This window comes from Neofelis nebulosa, chromosome 11, assembly GCF_028018385.1.
Source record: "Neofelis nebulosa isolate mNeoNeb1 chromosome 11, mNeoNeb1.pri, whole genome shotgun sequence".
Lineage (NCBI taxonomy): Eukaryota > Metazoa > Chordata > Mammalia > Carnivora > Felidae > Neofelis > Neofelis nebulosa.
This window is the reverse complement of record NC_080792.1, coordinates 38,527,853-38,548,701: the sequence shown is the minus strand read 5'-3', so window position 1 is coordinate 38,548,701 and position 20,849 is coordinate 38,527,853. Positions and strand designations below refer to the sequence as shown.

At 41.2% G+C, this 20,849-nt stretch overlaps 1 protein-coding gene across 30 annotated transcripts in view; it reads left to right on the top strand.

Moving 5' to 3' along the window:
• DTNA (dystrobrevin alpha) overlaps positions 1-20,849 on the top strand; it is a 359,115-nt gene that overhangs the window by 172,968 nt on the left and 165,298 nt on the right. Inside the window, exon 1 of one of the 30 annotated variants that reach the window (XM_058692366.1) lies at positions 20,651-20,821. The exons of the other annotated variants lie outside the window; for them this stretch is intronic. The gene's annotated coding sequence lies outside the window, so the exon portion shown is untranslated. Of the gene's footprint in view, positions 1-20,650; positions 20,822-20,849 lie in introns of those variants that run through there. 30 annotated transcript variants of the gene reach the window in all.

Sequence of the window (20,849 nt, the reverse complement as noted above, 5' to 3'; positions counted from 1 at the left end):
CTTCAGACCCTGAGTACTTAATTATGATGTTCACTGTCTCTCATGTAATATAATCATCAATTAACTTTAAAACACAGAGCAACATTTTTTATTATGAAAAACCTTACGTCATTTCAAAACATGCCCGTGTTAAGAGATCTCGCCCTAATCGTGAATGGCCTCGCTTGCACCACAAATTTTCCCTTTTCAACGTTCCTATTCTCCCTTTTCTTTTAAAACGTGACTGTCTAAATCAACTTCCTAATTTATATTCAAATCTCATTATTTCCATCCTTTAAAGGTTTTATCTGAAATGAGTACTTTAAAAATCCTATCTCTCCTTTTAATTTCATTTGCTTCATTGAAGAACATGTAACCTTGAGCAGCAAGTTCCTTGACCTCTCTGAGCCTCGGATCCTTAACCTGAAAAGTTATGTATAAGTTGTTGTGAACACTAGAAAATAATATCCATAAACAACAAAGCACAGTTCCTGGTACATGGTAGGAGCCCAAGAAACAGTAGCCAATATGATCTAATACACTAGGGCCACTCCAGTATCACAGCTGGTGCTGGGGGCACCATCAACAAAATCTATTTCGTATATTCCTTAGCAAGTTATAATATTTATAATATAAATATAATATGTAATAAATATAGTAATATTTCGTGTATTCCTTAGCAAGCAGACCTCTTGAGTCTCAAGGCCTACTGTTGTCCCTCATCGGTTGGTCTTTGCCAGCATAGGAATCACGTGATCTGCCCTCTCTAAGCCATGCTCTCTGAGCCTTTACTTTTGCTCATGCTGGTTTTTCTGCCTGGACTCTCCCATCACCCACACTCCTCTCCAAATCCCCCTCACCCACATGCACACATGCACTCTCCAGTGACTTGCAACACCCCAGTCATCTTTGGAGACACATCACAGCTGTTGCTGTTACCATTTCAGTTAAGTCATTGATGACCTCCTCCTGGGTCAACAGATCATCGTCGGTCCTTCTCAGAATTCACGTAGCCCTTTGAGCCATTACCAGGAGATCAGCTCCAATTGTAGACGGTAGAGAGAACAGCGATCTCATTCAGTCACTCACAGCCTCTTGTCATTTCTCACGTTGCCTGTCTGTTTTCCCTCCAAAATTTTCTTCAGGGACAAATGCCAAGTTTTTTCTTTATCTTTGATTCGCCTATACCAAGCTCACAGTAGTTTCATTTCTGGTTTTGAATGAAGTCTGGAGGGTCGTTATTTTGAGATATGCTTCGGTGCTTCCAGTGTGGTAAAGATCGTAACACTTCATCCAGCATTACAAGCAAAGGGTGAGCTCCCTTAGGGGAAAGGGGACCTTACAGAGGTGTGCCAAGCACCAATCCAGAGACTCCATGAACATTATCTTACCTAACTTCATATTATCCTCTCAAATTAGCTATTGTTTCCCTTCGTATTCAGATAAGAATAGTAGGGTTCCAAGAGTGTAGGTAACTTGCCGATGTCACATTTCTGCTAAGTGGCAGAATGAGAATGTTAAGCCATATCTTTCCACTGCAGCACACTACCTCACTAAAAAAGCTTTGCAATTTAATCCTATAAGAATATGTATATAAGATAATGCTAGAATTTTCCATTTAAAGTACTTCCTGAGGAATAAGCTATTTTTAAGTCTCCAGATCTTTTTCTCATTGGCAAATAAGTTTATGTTTAGGTTGATGCCAAAATTAGCAAGATTTCTGTTCAACAAGAGTTTCAACGATACAGCACCTTGTGGTTCTGAGACTATGCAAAAACCTCATGTATTGATGTGAGCGTAAGCTTGGAGATGATGTCTAATGCTGTCGACTGATAGAATTTTAGGGCTATGCATTATATAGAATCACCACCAGTGCTGGGGGCTTTTTAAGGCAAGGATTTCTGTCTCTCTTTTTTCTCTTTAAAAATATTTATGAAATGAATATTTGTAATTAATTATAAAAAATTTGTTTTGGATACAAAGTTAATCATTCTGTAGACATAATGACATGCTTAGCACTTCTTAAGAGGGTACATAAACATGTTCTGAATTTTTCTAAAAATCACACTATTCAATTATCATGTATAAGAAAAATAATTGGTATGAATAAAACTCAAAATTTGCAAACAGCAATCTTCTGACTTCATTTTAATTGCAAATATCGGTATCCATAGAGAAGGGTTTCTTCCATTGGTGAAAAATTTTGACGATGCTTAGGCCACATTTATACCTATAATGATCATTCGCTCATTTGCTCTTTAAGAATATATTACACATCTCTTAATGTTTCCTGGCTCTGTGCTAGGCACCTGGGAGCCTGAGATTAATAAGGCATAATTATTTCAGGTAATATCCTACTTTGATTTGCCATCAATTATGTCTTAGGATCACAGAATTTAAGCATCAGAAAGGATATTTCTGATTGTTTCACCTAGACCCCTCTCTTAGTCCATTCAAGCCTCTATAACAAAATGCCAAAGACTGGGTAGCTTATAAAGAATGGAAATTTTTCACAATTCTGCAGGCTGGGAAGTACATTAGGGCACCAGTGTGGTCTCATTCTGATGAGGGCCCATTTCCTGGTTCAAAGCAGGCACTTGCTGTCTGTGTCCTCACATGCAGAAGGGGCTAGGGAGCTCTGTCAGGCCTTCTTTATAATCCCACTCATGAGAGCTCCACCCTCAGTCAATCAACCCCACAGTCCCCTCCCACATTCTGATACCATCACATTGGACATTAGGATTTCAACATATGAATTTCAGGGCCACGTAGCAACTCCTAATTTTACATTTGAGGAAGTTGAGGCCGGAGAGGGTAAGTAGTACCCCCCAAATGAGCAGCAAAGTTGCAACGAGGACCTGAGTCTCCTACCACCAAACTCCTGTCCATCATACAACAAATGAGCCAGTATTTCTATACTCTTGATCTTATTTTCCTCCAGGAGAAGTTTCTAGATGTAAGAAAAGACTCAGAAAACAAGGTTGATTTGGTTTTATTCACAAAACAAAGAAGTAGATTTACCATTCATCAAGTATTTATTGAGAACTATCAGGAGCTTTCCTAGGTGTTGGACATATGGCTGAGCAAAACCAGAAATGTCTTCCTGGCTCACATCCTGCATATTGTCTGGTGTGCACGTGTGTGAAGCCGGAGCACAAAAGCCATAAACGGCCCTTTAACGGGAATACCAAAATAGTCCAGGTGCTGACAGGCATAATGTGATGCTAAAAATGGCAACTAAAGTGATTGCAACGTACTCGTTTCTTAGAAAAATGTAAAATAGTGCGATCTATAAATACCCCGTATATTAAAACAAAAAGAGACAGGCCTGTGTCTTTGGTCTACTACTGTTATGTGGGTAACTTGTTAATATTCCAGAGTGAGAAAGAATTTTTTTTAATATGAGTAGCATATGTACCCTGCAGTATCTATCTATGAGTAAAATAAATAAATATATATATATAAAAATAAAAATAAAAAAATATATATAAATATATATATTTATATAAATATATATGTATATAAACATATATATATTATATATAAATATATATATATTTATATAAATATAATATATAAATATATATATATACTATATATGTATATATATATATATATAAAATATCTTAGAAAAACTAAGACTTCTATTCACAGCTCCCGGTTATGGCCCTGCCTGTTGAGTTCTCTCTTTTGTGTGCTGATTTCCCCTTTAATTTCCCAGAAGAGTTTGCAGAATGCTATTTACCGTATGTAAGAAGGATTTTTAAAACCACGATCATCACAAGAATGGATGGAACAACGCTTTCCTATCAAAAACTAAGGGTTATGGTGTGTTTACAAAAGTTCATCGCAATGTGCTTTAATGTTAGTGCATTCGTGTGGGTGACAGCTTATGGTTTGCGCTTGTATTTTAACCATCAATTGATTTTTGTAACTTTCAGAACCTGACTTTTAAATCTGTACAGTTTATTTCAGGAAAATATTACACAGTGTATCTGATAGTTTCAAATGATCAAAGATAGATGAATAATGTAGCTCTCTTTTCTGTCATTCCTTACAATTCCATAACAGTAGGCTGGAATTTTTTCTGTGTTTATGTGTGGGTATCATACTATTCTTCCAATTGTAGTTGCGTAGATAAGTAGGGTGGCTGTCTTTTTCTAAGAGCATGTTTTTATTATTACACCACCTTTTCCTAATATATATGAACAACTGTAGTATCACATGGTTTCCCTTCCGAAGTTGAATTTCTTCCCAGAGTAGTAGCATCCACGAAAGGCACATTTGAAGATAAAAAAGCCTCATCACCAGATAAGACTACATTCTTCCCAATTCAGCCACTGCAAATGAGCCTCTCATGACCTCAATTCAGTAGAGTTCTGTTTTATCCGGCACGGATACAGCCCCGCTCAGTTCACACACCTCCTACGTGGCCAACGGTGCCGCCGTGAGTAACACAAAGCACGCCCCCACCTGAGTCGCTGGCACGTCCCCACGGCACTTTGAATTCTCCTTGGGCAAGGAACATTGGCAGACCTTAAGTACAGTGGTAAAATTATCCCGATATAAAACCCTTCCCCTTCTCTCCTAGATTCTCCCTTCCCACCGTACAAGGAGTGAAAGGGCCTAAGAAGCAGGGCTTACGGATTCCTGTCCTAAATACAGTTCTTAACAGGGATTTCTCCATCTCCTAAAGAGGACTCCTTTGAGGTTTTCCATATCCGCCAGCTCTGAGGCTATTGTGTGTACGGGTGCACCTGTAAGCATGAAAGCTTTTCGGTAAGGTATTATTAATCCACTTTCTGATAAATAGTGAAGTTCCCCACATTTTGTCTTACCTAATAACGAAGATAATAGTCCAGTGCAGCTCATGATTGCCTTCTCATTCGAATATTCAGATCCTTTCCATACTCACGCATAGAGTTCATGCTTAATGTATACTAACTGCAGGAAGCTGTGGTTGCCTAGTAACCAGTGGAGGTGTGTCCGAGGGGCTAAAGAACATAAATGAATAACGGAAACACTGACATTACTTTCAGCCGGGTGACCTAAGGCTTAATTCAGCACTCGCCATTCCAGACATTTCTAATGGGCTGGCGAAACAGTAGCTTTCTCAGAAGTAGCTCATTAAATCATAAAAATGAAAATTAGCATTTAATATGATGTTCTAGATGGTCTGATAGGGGAAAGGAGAATGACTGGAAAAGCAACAAGACCAGAGCCTAACGTCTTTGATACACTTTTTACAGAATACAGAATGAAATGTCTGCTAGGACTCACTTTCTCAAACAGCTTTTTCTAAATGTTTAGATTCTGTTTGATCAGTTTTGGGAGGAAAATATTTCAGTGTTTATTCAATTCTTTGGTAGTATTACCTTTTTCAAGTTGAAGTTTTTAAGGATTCTGAAACAGGGATTCTTTCCCTTTTATTTTATTTTTTTCAGTTTATTTATTTTGAGAGGGGGAGGCAGGGGCAGAGAGAGAGGGAGAGAAAGAATCCCAAGTAGGCTCCATAATGCAGAGCCCAATGCAGGGTTCGAACCCACGAACCATGAGATCGCAAACCTGAGCCTTAGTCAGATGCTTGATTGACTGAGCCACCCAAGCACCCCTGAAAGGCCAATGTTTTAAAAAGCAACGTAGAAGTGGGGCACCTGGGTGGCTCAGTGTGTTGGGCATCCGACTTCAGCTCAGGTCATGATCTCATGGTTCTTGGGTTTGAACCTCACATTGGGCTCTGTGCTGACAGCTCTCTGTGCGTCTCTCTCGGCCCATCCCCTGCTCACTCTCTCTCTCTCAAAAAATAAATAAACATTTATAAAAAAATTTTTTTAAAGAAATGTAGAAGCCAAGGGAAACTGGGTAGACTTAAGAGCACGTTTGGCTGGATGGTGAAATCAACCCACAAAATAAAAAATTCCTGCCTGATGCCTTCTGAAGAAAACGCAACCAGCAAATCAAAGTGCATCCTTATAATGCCATTCTGTTCTAACTGGGTTACTTGGTTCTAAGCCTGGGATTCCAAACACCCAGGATGAAATGTGGCCCCTTCATTAAATATTTTACTCAAGAAAAGGAGGAGGGGGACATTCCATTTTTCGTGAAAATAGTAATGACCATCCTATTGAGTTGGAAGCGAGATGGGTATGAGTGCTTAAGGAGGAAAATAAGATAACAAAGGAATGCCAGTGTTGGAAAGTGATTCCACTGTCAGATCCCACCCTCACAACGTGTTTCAACCTCCCTTGCCCATAGAGAGGAAAATTTGAAGAAGCACACCAGACAAGACACACAGGCTTCAGTGCTCGGAAAAAAATAGTTTTTTAGTGAAGTAGGAAAAATGTTATTACTCATAACCAAATCGTTTGTGTGGCCTCTACCCCACATCGAGGCAAGGCAGAAAATCATCATCCACTGGTATTAAGAGATGTGCAAAGACCTGCCATTTGACTCTGAAGCAGTGGTTCTCAATCGTGGGCAATTTTGCCCCCCCCACGGAACATTTGGTGATATTGGTAGACATTTGTATTGTCATGTCTCAGGGATGGAGGAGGTGTGGAACGCTATTAGCCTCTAGTGAGCAGAAGTCACGATTCTGCTTAACATCCTACAGTGCTCAGAATAGTCTCCTGAAGGAGAGAATTTACCTGTCCCAAAGTGTCAGTAGCATCCAGGTTGAGAACCCCTGCTCTGAAATATTAAGAACCACAGTGATTCATCGCAGGCTCCACATTAGGTTGTCGTTATACGTTCGCTACTTATTCTTCACGGCCACTTTGTTAGGTAGGTGCGACTCTTACCCTTATTTTTAGACGATGAAATCGAGGTTTGGGGGGTTAAGCAACTTGCTCAAGGCCATGCAGTCAGCAGGTAGTGGATTTTGAATTCAAAGTAGATGAGGCTCCAAAGATCAGCTCCTGTCAGGTCATTATGCTCCTCGATCCCAAACTACCTGCATCAGCTGCCTCCTGTGTTGTCTGAAACTCTGCATCTCCAGAGGGTCCCCGTTAGAATGCATATGTGTCATCGGAGCAGGCTGACAGGGTAGCTCATCACAGCCCGTTTGTCCCCCGTCAACGTCCGGAGGGAGTGACCGTGTTCCAGGAACTTGTGTTGGCTAAGAGATGACAGTGTTTGAAGGGGACAGAGTCTTCCTGAAAAAGGAAATTTCACTTTAAAACGTCCCTCTTTGGAAGGTGACATTAGTGGGGAAGATGGGATTTCAGGTCAGGGCATAGAGTGTAAAAAGGACCAAATTGTGCACCAAACGTTTGATTGTATGAAACAGAGATGCCCGAGTAGCAAGCAGTCTCCTCACACTGAGGGCGATGGGGTGACAAGCTGATTTCTCCTGTCAGAGAAGCCCTCTCTCCTGCTCATTGCCCGCCCCTCGGGGAGTCTGAACTACCCCCAAGAGCAAGGGCAGCAGTTGGGCATAGGCAGTGCAGAATCCCCAGGGAATGTGGACAATCACAAAACAGGAAGCAGACAATTCACTTTAGCCAACACATGCAGAAAAAGAAGGCCATCGTCTGTAGCATGTAAAAAGAAAACAAAGACCTGTTTTCAGAGAATGGTTTTGCTTCTCCACTCATAATTCCCTTGACCTGGTCCTTCACACAGTCTAGCATCTGCTGCTTTTCTATGCTTCCGGTGATAGCACGCTGAGCCCGGCAACCTCTTCAGGCTCTTCTTGGGAGCTGACTCACCACTCAACCTGTGCCCCAGCCACATGGAACCTTTTGCCATTTCCTTGTCCATCAACTTTTTCTCTTCTCCCCCTGAGCCTCTTGTTTGAGTAAAGAGACTTTTCCCAGAAACCTCCTGTATTCGTTTCCTACGGACATTATAACAAATGATTGCAAACTTGGTGGCTTGAAATAATAGAAATTTATTCTCTCATAGTTTCTAAAATAGAGAATTCTGAAATCAAGATGTTGGCAGGGCCATGCTCCCTCTAAAGATTCTAGGGAAGAGTCCTTCCTTGCCTCTTCCTAACTTTGGTGGCTCTAGCGATCGTTGACTTCCTTAGCTTGTATCTGCATCACTCAAATCTCTGTCCCAGTCTTCTGATGGCTTTCTCTGGGTGTGTCTTTCTCCTTGTCCTCTCCTCTTATCAGGGCCCACGCTAACCAGTAGGATCTCCTCTTGCTCCTTAATTAATTACATCTGCAAAGACTATTTCCAAATAAGGTCACATTCTGAGTTTCTTGGTAACCATGAAGTTTTTAGGGCCACTACTTGTATTAGGAGCTATAATAGGATATATAGAGAAGGAGATTTTTTTATAAGGGATTGGTTCACACAATTATGGAGTCTGGGAAGCCCCTGTGTCTGCAACCCAAAGGCCTGAGAAGCCGGAGAGCTAATGAAGTAAGTTCCAGTCTGAGTCTGAAGGCAGGAGAAGACCAATGTCCCAGCCCCAAGACCATCAGGCAGAGAGCACATTCTCTCTTGCTCCGCATTTTGTTCTTTTCAAACATTCAACGTTGGGAAGGGCAATCCGCTTTACTAAATCTACCCATTCAAATGTTAACCTCATCCAGAAACACCCTCATAGACACATCCAGAATAATGTTTAATGAAATATCTGGGCAACCATGGCCCAGTCAAATTGACACGTAAAATGAACCCTTGCACTACTCAATCCACTACACCCGCCCCCCCCTCCCAGCAGCTTTTCCTTTATGTTTTACTGGCACCGCTGACAAGGTGATTGCAATAGCAGTGATTGACTTTGACCCTTCCTCGTGACCTATGGTGGAAGTACAGATAACAATTCCACCAGCAAAGAAAAATGGATATTAGGTAAGCAACAAATCCGTTATATTTCCATGTATTTCTCTTTTGTGAAATAGACGCTTTTGTATTAGTTTATGCCTTGTATTTGCAAGTGACAAAAAAAAATGAAAACTCACTCAGGCCACCTCAACAAAATAGGAATGGTCAGGCTGCAAATAAGGGCAGTTCAGAGGCTCAAAGGATCTTGTGGTCAGGACCTTGTTTCTTTCCGCCTTTCTCGGCTGTTTTCCTCTGGTGTTGAATTAATACTTAAGGAAGCTCTATCAATGCAGTGATGAAGAAAGCCACCAGTACCTCCCACCATACAAAATCTAGATCACAGGATTAGAGCTTAGATCTGTTTCCTACAGAACTTTCATTGGTGCTGCTTAGGTGCTTTATTCTTGATAACTTCAGTATACCCGTGGATGATCCAATCAATACCTTCCTCATATCCAGAAATAAATCCCTCCATTTGACCTCAGCCATCTACTTCTTTGAACCACTTGCACCATCAGAAAAGAAAGCAAGATATCTCGCTCTCCAAACACCATATCCTCCCCCTCCAGCTTGTTCTGATCTCCACACTTGCAACTCTTTGTGTTCGTTACAAAGTCTTTTTGTCCTTATTCTTTCTCACTATCAAACAACCACCTTGTGTTTTTACTTCCCTCCTTGCCTGGTTAGATTCCATGGTCCGTTGCCTTTTATGTACCTTCACCTCCCTGCATGTTTTTCCTACCGTCTATTCGCCAGGCAACAGCCAAGCCAAGTAGATGAACCCACTTACCTGCCTTTCCTGTACTTTCACCTACTTGGCTGAGCTTTGTCAAAGAAAGCCACGCGACTGAGCATCCTAGAGTCATGATCACGACGTCAGATGTGCTCGCAACATTCCGTGGCAGTCCTACTATTTCAGTAGTCTGCTCATTCTACTCTCCACAATGACTAGCTCATTATTTCTCCCCTTGCATCAAAGCCTTCTCCCCATTCCTCATTCTGAGCTAGGAACCTTGCTTTTGACTTCATTGAGATGACAGAAGCCACTAGAAAGGAACTCCCTCTTTCCACGCCCAAATGGACACACATACCCTCATCTGCATCCTTCTCCCTTCACGTCACAGAGGAATTAATTTCTGCACTTTTACTCTGTATCTGGTCCCCCTTTACCCTCTTAGGACTGTGCATATGCAGTCAGCCATTTTCTCTCCCATGTCATCAGTCTGTCTGCCCTTGGCAGACCGCTGTTTTCTGCATGTAAATATTTTCTAGAGTCTCCTGTATTTGAAACATCCCCTTGATTTCATGTTTCCTTTCATTTGCTGCCCTACTTCTGCTCCCCTACAGATCCAGCTTTCTCAAAAACAAAAACTGGTTTACCCAGTCTGAGTCCACATCCTCACCTCCCATTCTTCTGTCCCTCAGCCTTTCATGAAAAGGGGTTTTATTGAGGTCTTCATTATCTCCCTATTCTAAAGCTAATGAATGCTTTTCCCATTCTCATCTTACTCAGCCTCTCAGTAGCTTTCAACTCAAAGACCACCCCTTCATTCCTGAAGAACTCCCCTTCAGCTTCCATAGAAACATACTCCCAAGGATTTCCTCTTACCTCCCGAACCTCTGTCTTGGAGAGGAGTCTTGGGCACGTTTCTCCATGGATGTTTTCCCCTGGCTTTACAAAAGTCTCTTGCACCTACAGCTGTCACATGTACATCTCCATTCGGGCCCTGTCTTTAGGGCTTCAAGCAGATATAGACACAGCTTATGTGACATTACTGAGGCAGTGCCTCAGAAACATTTCAAATTCAGCACTTTGCCTTGCTTACCCATTGTCACATTCCCGCAACAAGCTCCTGTAGCCAACTTCTGCATTGTCGTAAATGGCACCTCCATTTATTTCTGAATCCTGGGAGTTTTTCTTTCCACTCTTTTTTTTTAATGTTTATTTATCTTTGAGAGAGAGAGAGCAGGAGCACAAGAGCGTGCAGAGGAGGGTCAGAGAGAGAGAAAGACATAGTATCCAAAGCAGACTTCCCCCTCCCACGCCCCACCCCCCACCTCTCTGCCATCAGCAAAAAGCCCAACATGGGGCTCTGTCTCAGAAACCATGAGATCATGAGCTGAAATCAAGAGTAATTCACTTAACCCACTGAGCCACCCAAGCACCCCTTCTTTCCATTCTATTCTCACTCGTCCTCCCTCATTCAGTCTGTACTGGGGTCCTGTCAATTCTGTCTCCATAATATATTTCAAACATGTACACTTCTCACTGTCTCCACTGGTGGCATTTTAGTTCAGAATCCACAGTTGGCCCTCAGACTGGCTGCTCTTTAAATACTCTTGCCCCTCTCCTGTCCGTTCTCCACCCCATAGCCAGGACACTCTTGTGAAAAATAAAAGTTGGATTATGTTCCTCTCATGTTTGAAATCCTTCAAACCTCCCCACTGCACTTAGAATAAATTTTAGAATCCCTCAAATCCTTGGTCTGCCAATGTCTGCATGCCATGACCCTCTGCCCTTTATGCGTAGCGCTCCAAACACACTGGTCTCCTTGTGTTCCTTGAGCACACTGGGCTCTCTCCCCTCTCAGAGACCTCACACATACTCGCCCCTTTGCTTCAAAGACTCCTCCCCATTCTTCGCAGGTGTCATCTCAAATACCACTTTCTCAGGAAGCCTATTCTTTCTTTAGACCCCATTCCAAGCATGGACACAGACTTAATTACTCACTGTGAAGCTAAGGGCAATTCTCAAAGCTTTCCTAAAATCTTGATGATAACAGAGCTATTATAACTCAGAATATTTAAAATTAGTCATCAGCATCATTATTCCTTAGACCATAGTCATACCGTTCAAAAGGGATCCCATATTGGCTGCTTCCTCCTGGGCCACCATGTTTTAGAACATGGTTCCCCTACAGGTAGGAATTCCCTCTGACCTGGACCTTGCTCCCCGTGTCCAGAACGTCAACACCCATCCTCCCTGGATCTAGTCCCCAAACCCTTCTTATTCCGGTTAACAACTCACAGTCTTTCAGCTATACAACTCATAGTGAAGGGAGCATTTTCCTCTGTCTCACAGGATGACCTAATTTCTCTTCCTTCATCCCTCTCTTGTAGACTAGTTTATATATAAACATAAGCCCCTTAAAGTTTATTCCCAAAAAAAATAAATAAATAAAAAGAGCATTCTTCCTCAAAGGTAGTCATGAGGCCTGTAGCCTCCTTTAGAATATGGAAAATGTTGCAGTTTTAAAACTAACAATCTAGGGGTTCCTGGGTGGCTCAACTGTCCGACTCTTTGTTTCAGCTCAGGTCATTGTCCCGGGGTTGTGGGATTGAGCCTCGCATTGGGCTCCTTGCTGAGCGTGGAGCCTGCTTGAGATTTCTTTCTCTCTCTTCCTCTGTCCTTCTCCCCCGTTCATATGCTCTGTCTCTCAAAAAAAAGAAAAAAAGGAAAAAGGTAGCACTCCGTTTTATTCTCTCTTGTTTTGCATTTTTGTTTTTTTACCATTCTCAAAGTGTGTTTCTGTGTATTTTTAATTTGATTAAGTTTTTTTATTTTAATTCCAGTCTAGTTCACATACAGCATTATATTAGAGTCAGGTGTACAATGTAGCGATTCAATAATTCTATACATGGCTCCGTGCTCACCGTGATAAGTGTACTCTTTAATCCCCACCACCCATTTCACCCATCTGACAATCCATTTTAAAATGAAGCTACATGGGGCGCCTGGGTGGCGCAGTCGGTTAAGCGTCCGACTTCAGCCAGGTCACGATCTCACGGTCCGTGAGTTCGAGCCCCGCGTCAGGCTCTGGGCTGATGGCTCAGAGCCTGGAGCCTGTTTCCAATTCTGTGTCTCCCTCTCTCTCTGTCCCTCCCCCGTTCATGCTCTGTCTCTCTCTGTCCCAAAAAATAAAATAAACGTTGAAAAAAAAAAAAATTTTTAAATGAAGCTACATAGGTACTTAGAAACAGATATGAATAGATAAATTCAAAACTATTACTTGTGGCCAGTGGGGTTATAAGTGATTAGAAAATATTTTTGATTACTCTCATTTTTTAATCGGCCTACAATGTTTATCAAAGATATCATAGAGCCTGAATAGGTGAAACAAATAGACTTGTTCTTACACTTTGCATATTGGTGCCACAAGTGTGATCGTATGGGTGGGCAATGCAAGCCACAGAATCTGATGTATGACTGAAGGTTTCTGTCTTCTCAATGTGTGTGTATAGGAATATATGAACACAGAATTGTGTCTCCACTGGGAGGTCAAGTGTCGTTACCTGTATAATGAACGTGAGTGGCGATTCATCTGTGATGAACAAAGTAGGAGCTGAGGCCTCTCCACCTTGTGTTACTTACACGCCCTGGTTTTGTTATTATGTCAGGGGTCCTTTCTGATGTCTCACCTGGCGAACACATAGCGTGGTGCCTTCCGTAAACAAAGGAAGACCACCTGCTCACCATTACTTATGCGCAGATAGCCTTTCACATGCGTAAGTGCCTCCCTGGCCGGCTTTTATGCGACTTCCCTTCCTGCTCATTGTTCCCCCCTTGTATGATGGTTTCTCCAGTTTCCGAGAGAGAGGCTCTAAACAGAATGCAGTGGCCTGATGGAGAATTAACCAGTGTGAAGTATGAAGAAGGATAATGCCTCCCAGGTTGACTCCAGTGAACTCCCTGGTGTCACATACCAGAACCTCGGAGATGTTAGGTGATCTCTACTGATGGAGTGTTTACCACCACAGACACCCAGGAGGGTCCAAAGTGCCCAATATCTTTATATTGTGGGTCAATTTATGTAAGGCGTGTTTAGCTATCAAATGAAACTTTATCATTCATTCCGATCATGAAATTCACGTAGGTATATACAATGACATTTCAGACACTGCTTTGTCAACTTGTCTTCACTTATTCAGACAACTTTCTCAATTGTGTATTTCTTCAGTATTCTTTTATAAAAAAAAAAAAAAAAACCTATTTATTTTGAGAGAGAGCCCGTGAGCAGGGGAGGGGCAGAAAGAGAGAGAGAGAGACAGAGTCTCAAGCAGCCTCCATGCTGTCAGCTCAGAGCCGAATATGGGGCTTGATCTTAGGAACCGTGAGATCACGACATGAGCAGAAATCCAGAGTCAAGACACTTAACGGACGGAGCCGCTCAGGCGCTCCTCGTCAGTATTCTTTTTCTCTTACCCCCTGGATAATTGTGCTATATGTTCTCTTTAACCACATATATTTTTACTTTTATCTTTCCCCCTAAGTCACCTTGTATCCTTTTCCAACTGTTTAATCTATTTTTCCTTAATAATTTCTTCTCCTATAGTCTTGCCTTTAATTATTCTCCTAACTTGCTCCATGTTATAGTACCCTTTATACCCTTTATTTTCATCAAAGTTGGCATCGATAATGAACTTTTATTGAGTGCCCACAAGGTGCATGACATGGCATTTGCTTCCCAGTCTCTCCATCTCATTACCTACGATTTATACACACATACTACTGTAGAGACAGCTACTACCCCCCCGCCCCGCACCCCTCACCTTGCCACCAACTAATTACTTATCCTTTCTGAGGAGCACATAACAAAGGAAGGGAGAAACTCAGTAACTTATCACTCCTCTGTCTAATCTTGGTCACTGAATATGCTCTTAGGTACATCAGGCATCCGTCCATGGAGCGTTTGGCGTGTATACTGTGCAGATGTAGCCCTAGTACCCAAGCACAAAGCAAAAGCATCTGGGAAAATACACCTAATATCCGAACAGCAACCGCTTTCCAAGCTTGGGGCACACTGAATGGATGATTTCCCCCCCTAAATGTTCTGCCTAAACGGACCTAATTAAATTATCTATCTACTCTCAAGTCAGTTAATTATATTTTTTTCATATATTGTATCTACGGCTATATTTTCTTTATCCATATTCTTATCTCCCCTTCTAGGCTGTAGGCTATTTATATTTCTCCCGCCTACATCTATACAATATGGGCTTTTAGAAGACACTTAATTAAAATTTATTGAATTAGAATAAGTCATCTTATTTTAGAATAAGTCAGGCGGAAGAGACCAAGAAGTAATAATCTTGTGTAACTGTGTATTCAGATTAAGAAAATGAATTCTTTCAAGAGTGACTTCTCGGGAATATGCCTGTTTCTTTGACTTCATGAGTAGACCTGATTTTCAGAAATGTCCTCCTCTCTTCCCTTGAACTGAGAAAGAATATATTCTGTCAAACGAAGACGTCATCGTGGCTCTGCAAACACGCCTGGCTTTACAGGATATGGGATTGTCACAGAGGGTGACCAGACAAGTACTCAGTCCCCTGCTCCTACAAGTTCCCTGACAGTCTGCCACTCAAACCCCACAGATCTTCTGGTTTCCCCACCGAATACAAGGACAGAAAAGAACTCGGAGTCTATCGAAGAACTCTGCCTGATTTTATGTCAACTCAAACTCAGAGCATCCTGACCTCACAACTCTCTTGGAACCTTTTTCCATTTTGTTCTTCTCAGGACAGATTTTGACCTGAGAGAATATTTGCTTCTTCTCAGTATCCACTCTGTTTTGCTGTCAGTGGAAGGGGGCTGTAGAGATGCTGCCACGCTGATTGCCTCTGACCAAACAACAACAACAACGGCAACAACAACAAAACTGTGTTACCTGCCTCCAAGTAACTCCCGGTCCTGCCTTGGACCCTGGAGCACATTTGTGGAGTTTCACAGAGGATGCCAAACTGGAACTGGGAAGGGGCCCCTCAGACATGAATTTAGAGTCAGCAGGGCGATATTACAAACAGCAAAGTCAGGGCATCTGGGTGGCTCAGTCGGTTGAGCCTCCAACTTCAGCTTAGGTCATGATCTTGTGGTTCATGAGTTCGAGCTCGCATTGAGCTCTGGGCTGACAGTGCAGAGCCTGGAGCCTGCTTTGTATTCTGTGTCTCCCCCCACCCCCCGCCCCTCTTGCCCCTCCCCTGCTCGTGCTCTCTCTTTATCAAAAATATATAATAAATAAACATTTTTTTAATCTTAAAAGCACAGTGAACACATGGCAGGACTTTGAGACTGTTATTTCACCTGTTTCCTCATCAATAAAGTCTGTATTACACTGAATTATAGGTATGAGTCCTCTAATTCTAACATTCTATGCTTAGATTTTCTAATTTAAACTCAATAATTCCCACTCCCACACAGGAATCTGTTCTAAGGAAATAACCCAAGGTATAATCAAAAACTTACATACAAAGATGTATCACTTATAAAAAGAAACCGGGAAAAGACTAAATATTTATTTCACAATGAGGGATGGCTAAGTGAATTCTGACACATCCAAATAGTAGAATTTTATGCAACTATTAAAAAATATTTTCAAATAATGTATAATAGCACCGTATGTTTATTTTACATGTCTTTCTTTAGGTGAAAGAAAGCTATAGTCAAAATCATCCAAGATTGTTAGTATATAAAAATTAAGAAATGCATCAAAATGTCAATATCAGTTACCTCGGATAAATAAATTATATGTGCTTTTGATGTTATTTCATAAATCTATATTCCTCAACTTCTCTACATTGGACTTGTAATATTACCTCTCAGTGAGAAAATGGGCACGTCATGTCAGGTTTTATTATTTATTATTATTTTATTCTTAGGTTTAAAAACCAAGTATGTTTTTCACTAAGGAAGAATCCAGATGTATTCTTGAATTTTGAAAAGATTAAAAATACAAAAACAGAAATTTGGGAATAAATTTCCATATGTGAATAGGGCAAAATGATTCAGGGTTCACAATTAGTTATCTGTGGGATCTGTATCCATCAGTTTCACAGTGCTATTTAAAACCAGATACTTATTTATAGCCCCGTTAATACAATTCAAAAGAGGAGTGCATGTTTTGAAAACATCTTCAGGGTAAAATAGAATATCTTGATATTGAGTTATATAAACTGAGATGCCTTGCAATAGCCTTGTTCTTTCATAAGAAATTTTCATGAGTAGAATAGATACTAATCCGATTAATATTTTTTAGGTCAGCTGCTCAAAGCAGCTGGAGAAACTATGTGCCTGCAAAAATTGTTCAATAGATCGCAATCTTTTTTGTTGTTGCTGTGAACGAGTTTTCTTATTTGATTTAAACCAGCGCCCTAACAATAAAGCTCTTTGTGGTATTCTAAACTAAATAACAATTTGAAAATGTGACCTGAAAAAATGGACTTTGCAGGGGTTCAAATTGTTTTGTCTTGTTTTGATTTCATTGACATTAGCAGCCAGTTGTTTTTTGGGGTTTTTTTTTGGGGGGGGGGGGTTTCTTTTTTTTTTTTTTTGGTAGCCATCCTGTTGAATTCAAGCATGTGACCTCTGAGCCCATGTTGTTACCTCGAGTTCGTGGGAAATTAGGTGCCCTCATGTCTGAAGAGACAGCAGTGAGGCAAACAACCCTGTAAGCTCTCTCCCAGGTCTGTGCATCCAAGGCTTGGCTCATCTTTCTCATAATTCTGAAGCATTATGTCTCGAAACTGTTTCCCCCGGGTGTTAAGATTCTTCATATGAAATTAGGTGGGTCATCCCAGCACAGATTACGTTACAAATTTTGTTCACACTGAACAAGAGGTTAATCTTAACATTGGCAAAAGGGGATTTCAAACTTTGTGAAACCAAATATATTGGCATCATATTTCCTGAATGCTTAAGAGACAGAATCAAACAAGTTGCTTGACATCTGACAAAGGATGTGTGCTCATCATAGTTAATCCCTAGGAGGGGTCTACATTGACTAGATAAATGATATGCTCTTCAGTTGACAAAATGAAGAATGGTGGGATGCATAAGCAATCTGTAGGAGGGAAAAAGACACAAGGTAAAGACTCACAAAGAAATGAGTACAAGCAGTGAAAGCGTTTCTATTGAGCCAGCCACACATGAGAATAATTATGAATTATTCAGATTGCAGTTCTATGAGTCTTTCCTTCATCAGCTGCCCTGACAAGGATTAAGGGGCTCTGACTTTCCAGTGGATATGCTTCTTGCCTTTTTGTCTATTCTGCCTCACTTCCACGCTTTGTAGGACTGTGTCATGACGAGTCACCACCCTGAAGGATTTTTCAGAGTTGGCAGCAGTGCTGGAGCTGTTTTAATAATCTCTACTGATTTGCTGTAGGTCTTGCTTGTAATGATAGAGAAATCTTGTGATGTGCAACATGCATTTTATTCTTTATAACAACTTCCTGCCATGAAAGTTTTTTCTCTGCCACAGGTTTTGTTTTTCTTGTTGTTGTTTTCTTTTTCTTTTCTTTTTTTTTTTAACCCCTGGTAGCTTCTTTGCACTAGAAGGCTTCAAAGGGATTTTAATGCTACTTTTCCTATGCAATTGGCTGGGGTGCCTGGCAATTTCCTGAGTTAGATGACTGCGGAGAAAAGCAACTAAAAGTCTGTAGTGGCGAGCAGTTTACAGCCCTTGTTACTGATCAAGGTGACCTTTTAAAGGCTGTTAAGCTAACATTGGTACGTTGTTAAAAACGTGGTCTCTGTATAGAATTTCTATTCTGAGGCTCTTTCTGATGACAATTCTTTTTAAAAAGTTTTAGGGGCGCCTGGGTGGCTCAGTCGGTTAAGCGTCCAACTTTGGCTCAGGTCATGATCTCACGGTCTGTGAGTTCGAGCCCCGTGTTGGACTCTGTGCTGACAGCTCAGAGCCTGGAGCCTGTTTCGGATTCTGTGTCTCCCTCTTTCTCTCTGCCCCTCCCCTGCTCATGCTCTGTCTCTCTCTGTCTCAAAAATAAATAAAAACATTTAAAAAATAAATAAAATTTAAAAAAATTAAAAAGTTTTAAAAAGTTTTTTTTTAATCAACTACCAACTTTAATACTCTTTCCACAGTTACTTCACATTGGGAATATGTAAAACCTTTTGGCTGGTCATCATCTCCTCTAGATAGTTTGTAAGCAGGAGCAGGCAATCCTGGCTAGTTACCTGAAATGGTCTCTGTATTATGCTGTGTCATTACTCATTTTATAAAGCGTATCATTGAAAATGTGTATCTGGTTGAAAATGACAGTTTTATCATCAAGGGAAAGTCAGGTGTCAATGAGCTTTCTTGTCCCTTTTGTTCAAAACTCATAAACATTTTTGCTAAATAACTCTAGCAATAATGTATTGAGCACTTAACTGTGTTTCAAGCTCAGTGCTTGGTAATTTCCTTGGACCATCTCATTTAATCCTTTTTCATAACTTTTGAAAGTAGAAATTTTACATAAGAGTAACCAAGGTTTAGAGAGGTTAAATAATCTATCCAAGATCACAAAGCCAGTCTGGGTAAGAACCGATTTTAAAACCACATCTGAGTAACTCGGTGGTTGCTACTCTTGCCTCCCTCCCTGTGCAGCGTGGGATAGTAAGGAAAAGCCTGAGCAAACCCCCCCCTCAGGGGCTTAACCACAGCAGAGAATGCTGTGAACACAGTCCTGGAGGAGTTGAGGTTTCCTCCACTGTGCTGACATAAAGCATTCATTCCCTGCTTTATTCATTCAAGAAATAGCCACCGAGCCCGACATTATGCCAAACCCTTCGCTGGTTCCATGGTATGAAGAGATAAATAAGGCAACATTCCCCTTCTTAGGCGAGTCCATGTCTAAAGAGAGAGAATAGATATGTAAACAAATTATTATGGAATTTGAGCTAAATCTGGAAAGTAAGCAAAGCTGTGGAAGCAGGGGATTGGCCATGCATGACCCGAGGGACAGAATAGCTGCTCGCCTGATGGTGGAGAGAGCACCAGCTGTGAAGGATGTCCATGGTGGGAGGGAGGGACCACAGCTGTGGCCAGGTGAAGCCTGTCACCCAGGCCTCCCATCAGGCGTCCTTAAAGCACATGCGAATAAACTGAAGGTGGTTCCTTAAATATTAATTGCATAGCCATGGGCTTGGGGGTCCCAGGATTCTTCAGAGTTGCAACTGTCCCAACTCCAAACTTCTACTCTTAATATGGAACCCCCAAGTATGCTTTGGTTGATTCTATCAGGCTGTGTCACCACAGATCCCAATCTGTGATCATTTAAAATAGGAGGGGCGCCTGGGTGGCTCAGTATGTTAAGCATCCAACTTTTTATTTTGGCTCAGGTCATGATCTCACAGTTCGTGAGCTCAAGCCCCCTCCCCCCCCCCCCCCATCAGGCTCTGCACTGACAGTTGCTTGGGATTCTCTCACTCTCCTCTCTCTGCCCCTCCCCCACTTGTGCTGTCTCTGTCTCTCTCAAAATAAATAAATAAATAAACTTAAATAAATAAATAAAACAGAACTGGGACTTAATCTGTTTAAATAATGGCTAACCACAGGGTTTAATGAAAAGAAGTTGAAGAATTTTGCCTCCCACCTCTGAACTGTGATTAGAAGTTTGCTCTAGGAAAATCCTTTGAGACTAGCCCTTCCTATACTGATGCAGTGTTTTCAACATCCGTGTTTATTGAATTATTTAACTTTTATATCTATATTTAAAGGAGCTATGAGACTATTGCTCCTTTTTTTTTTGAGTTAGTAACTGGCGTTTAAAAATACTTGGTTGGAAGAAGTAGTAGATAATGATCAGTATTTTGAGGGATTAGTGGCAACTTAAAAAAATGCATATAGTTATTTCATTTGTCTCAGGGCTGTGGGAGCCCTTTTATTCTTATACCTCTGCTATTCGTTTCTTTTTTTTTTTTCCTTGCTCACGAGGTTGAGTCAGCAACAGAAACATATTCAAATTAGACTTGTCATACAGAAAAAAAAAATCTGACTTTGTCAGGGTGGGTGGAGGGGGAAAAGGCAACTTTTTGTCAGTCTTTTGTATTTCAGCAGCTGGATTCATTGCTACCATGGTAACGGACCACATGATGAGGTGTATTAGATTGCTGTGCGTTGAGCACAAGGGGAAGAATGAACACAGCGTTTTATTGAAGTTAAAGGTTGCTTTGGAGTTTCTTCTGTGGAAATGTGTAAGGTCAAATACTATAGCTTTCAGCATATGTAGTACCTTAGAGGAAGAATTAGGGGCATGTTGGTGTCTTTAACTGCAAAACCAGGTAAGGTACAACTCAATCTATGAAACTG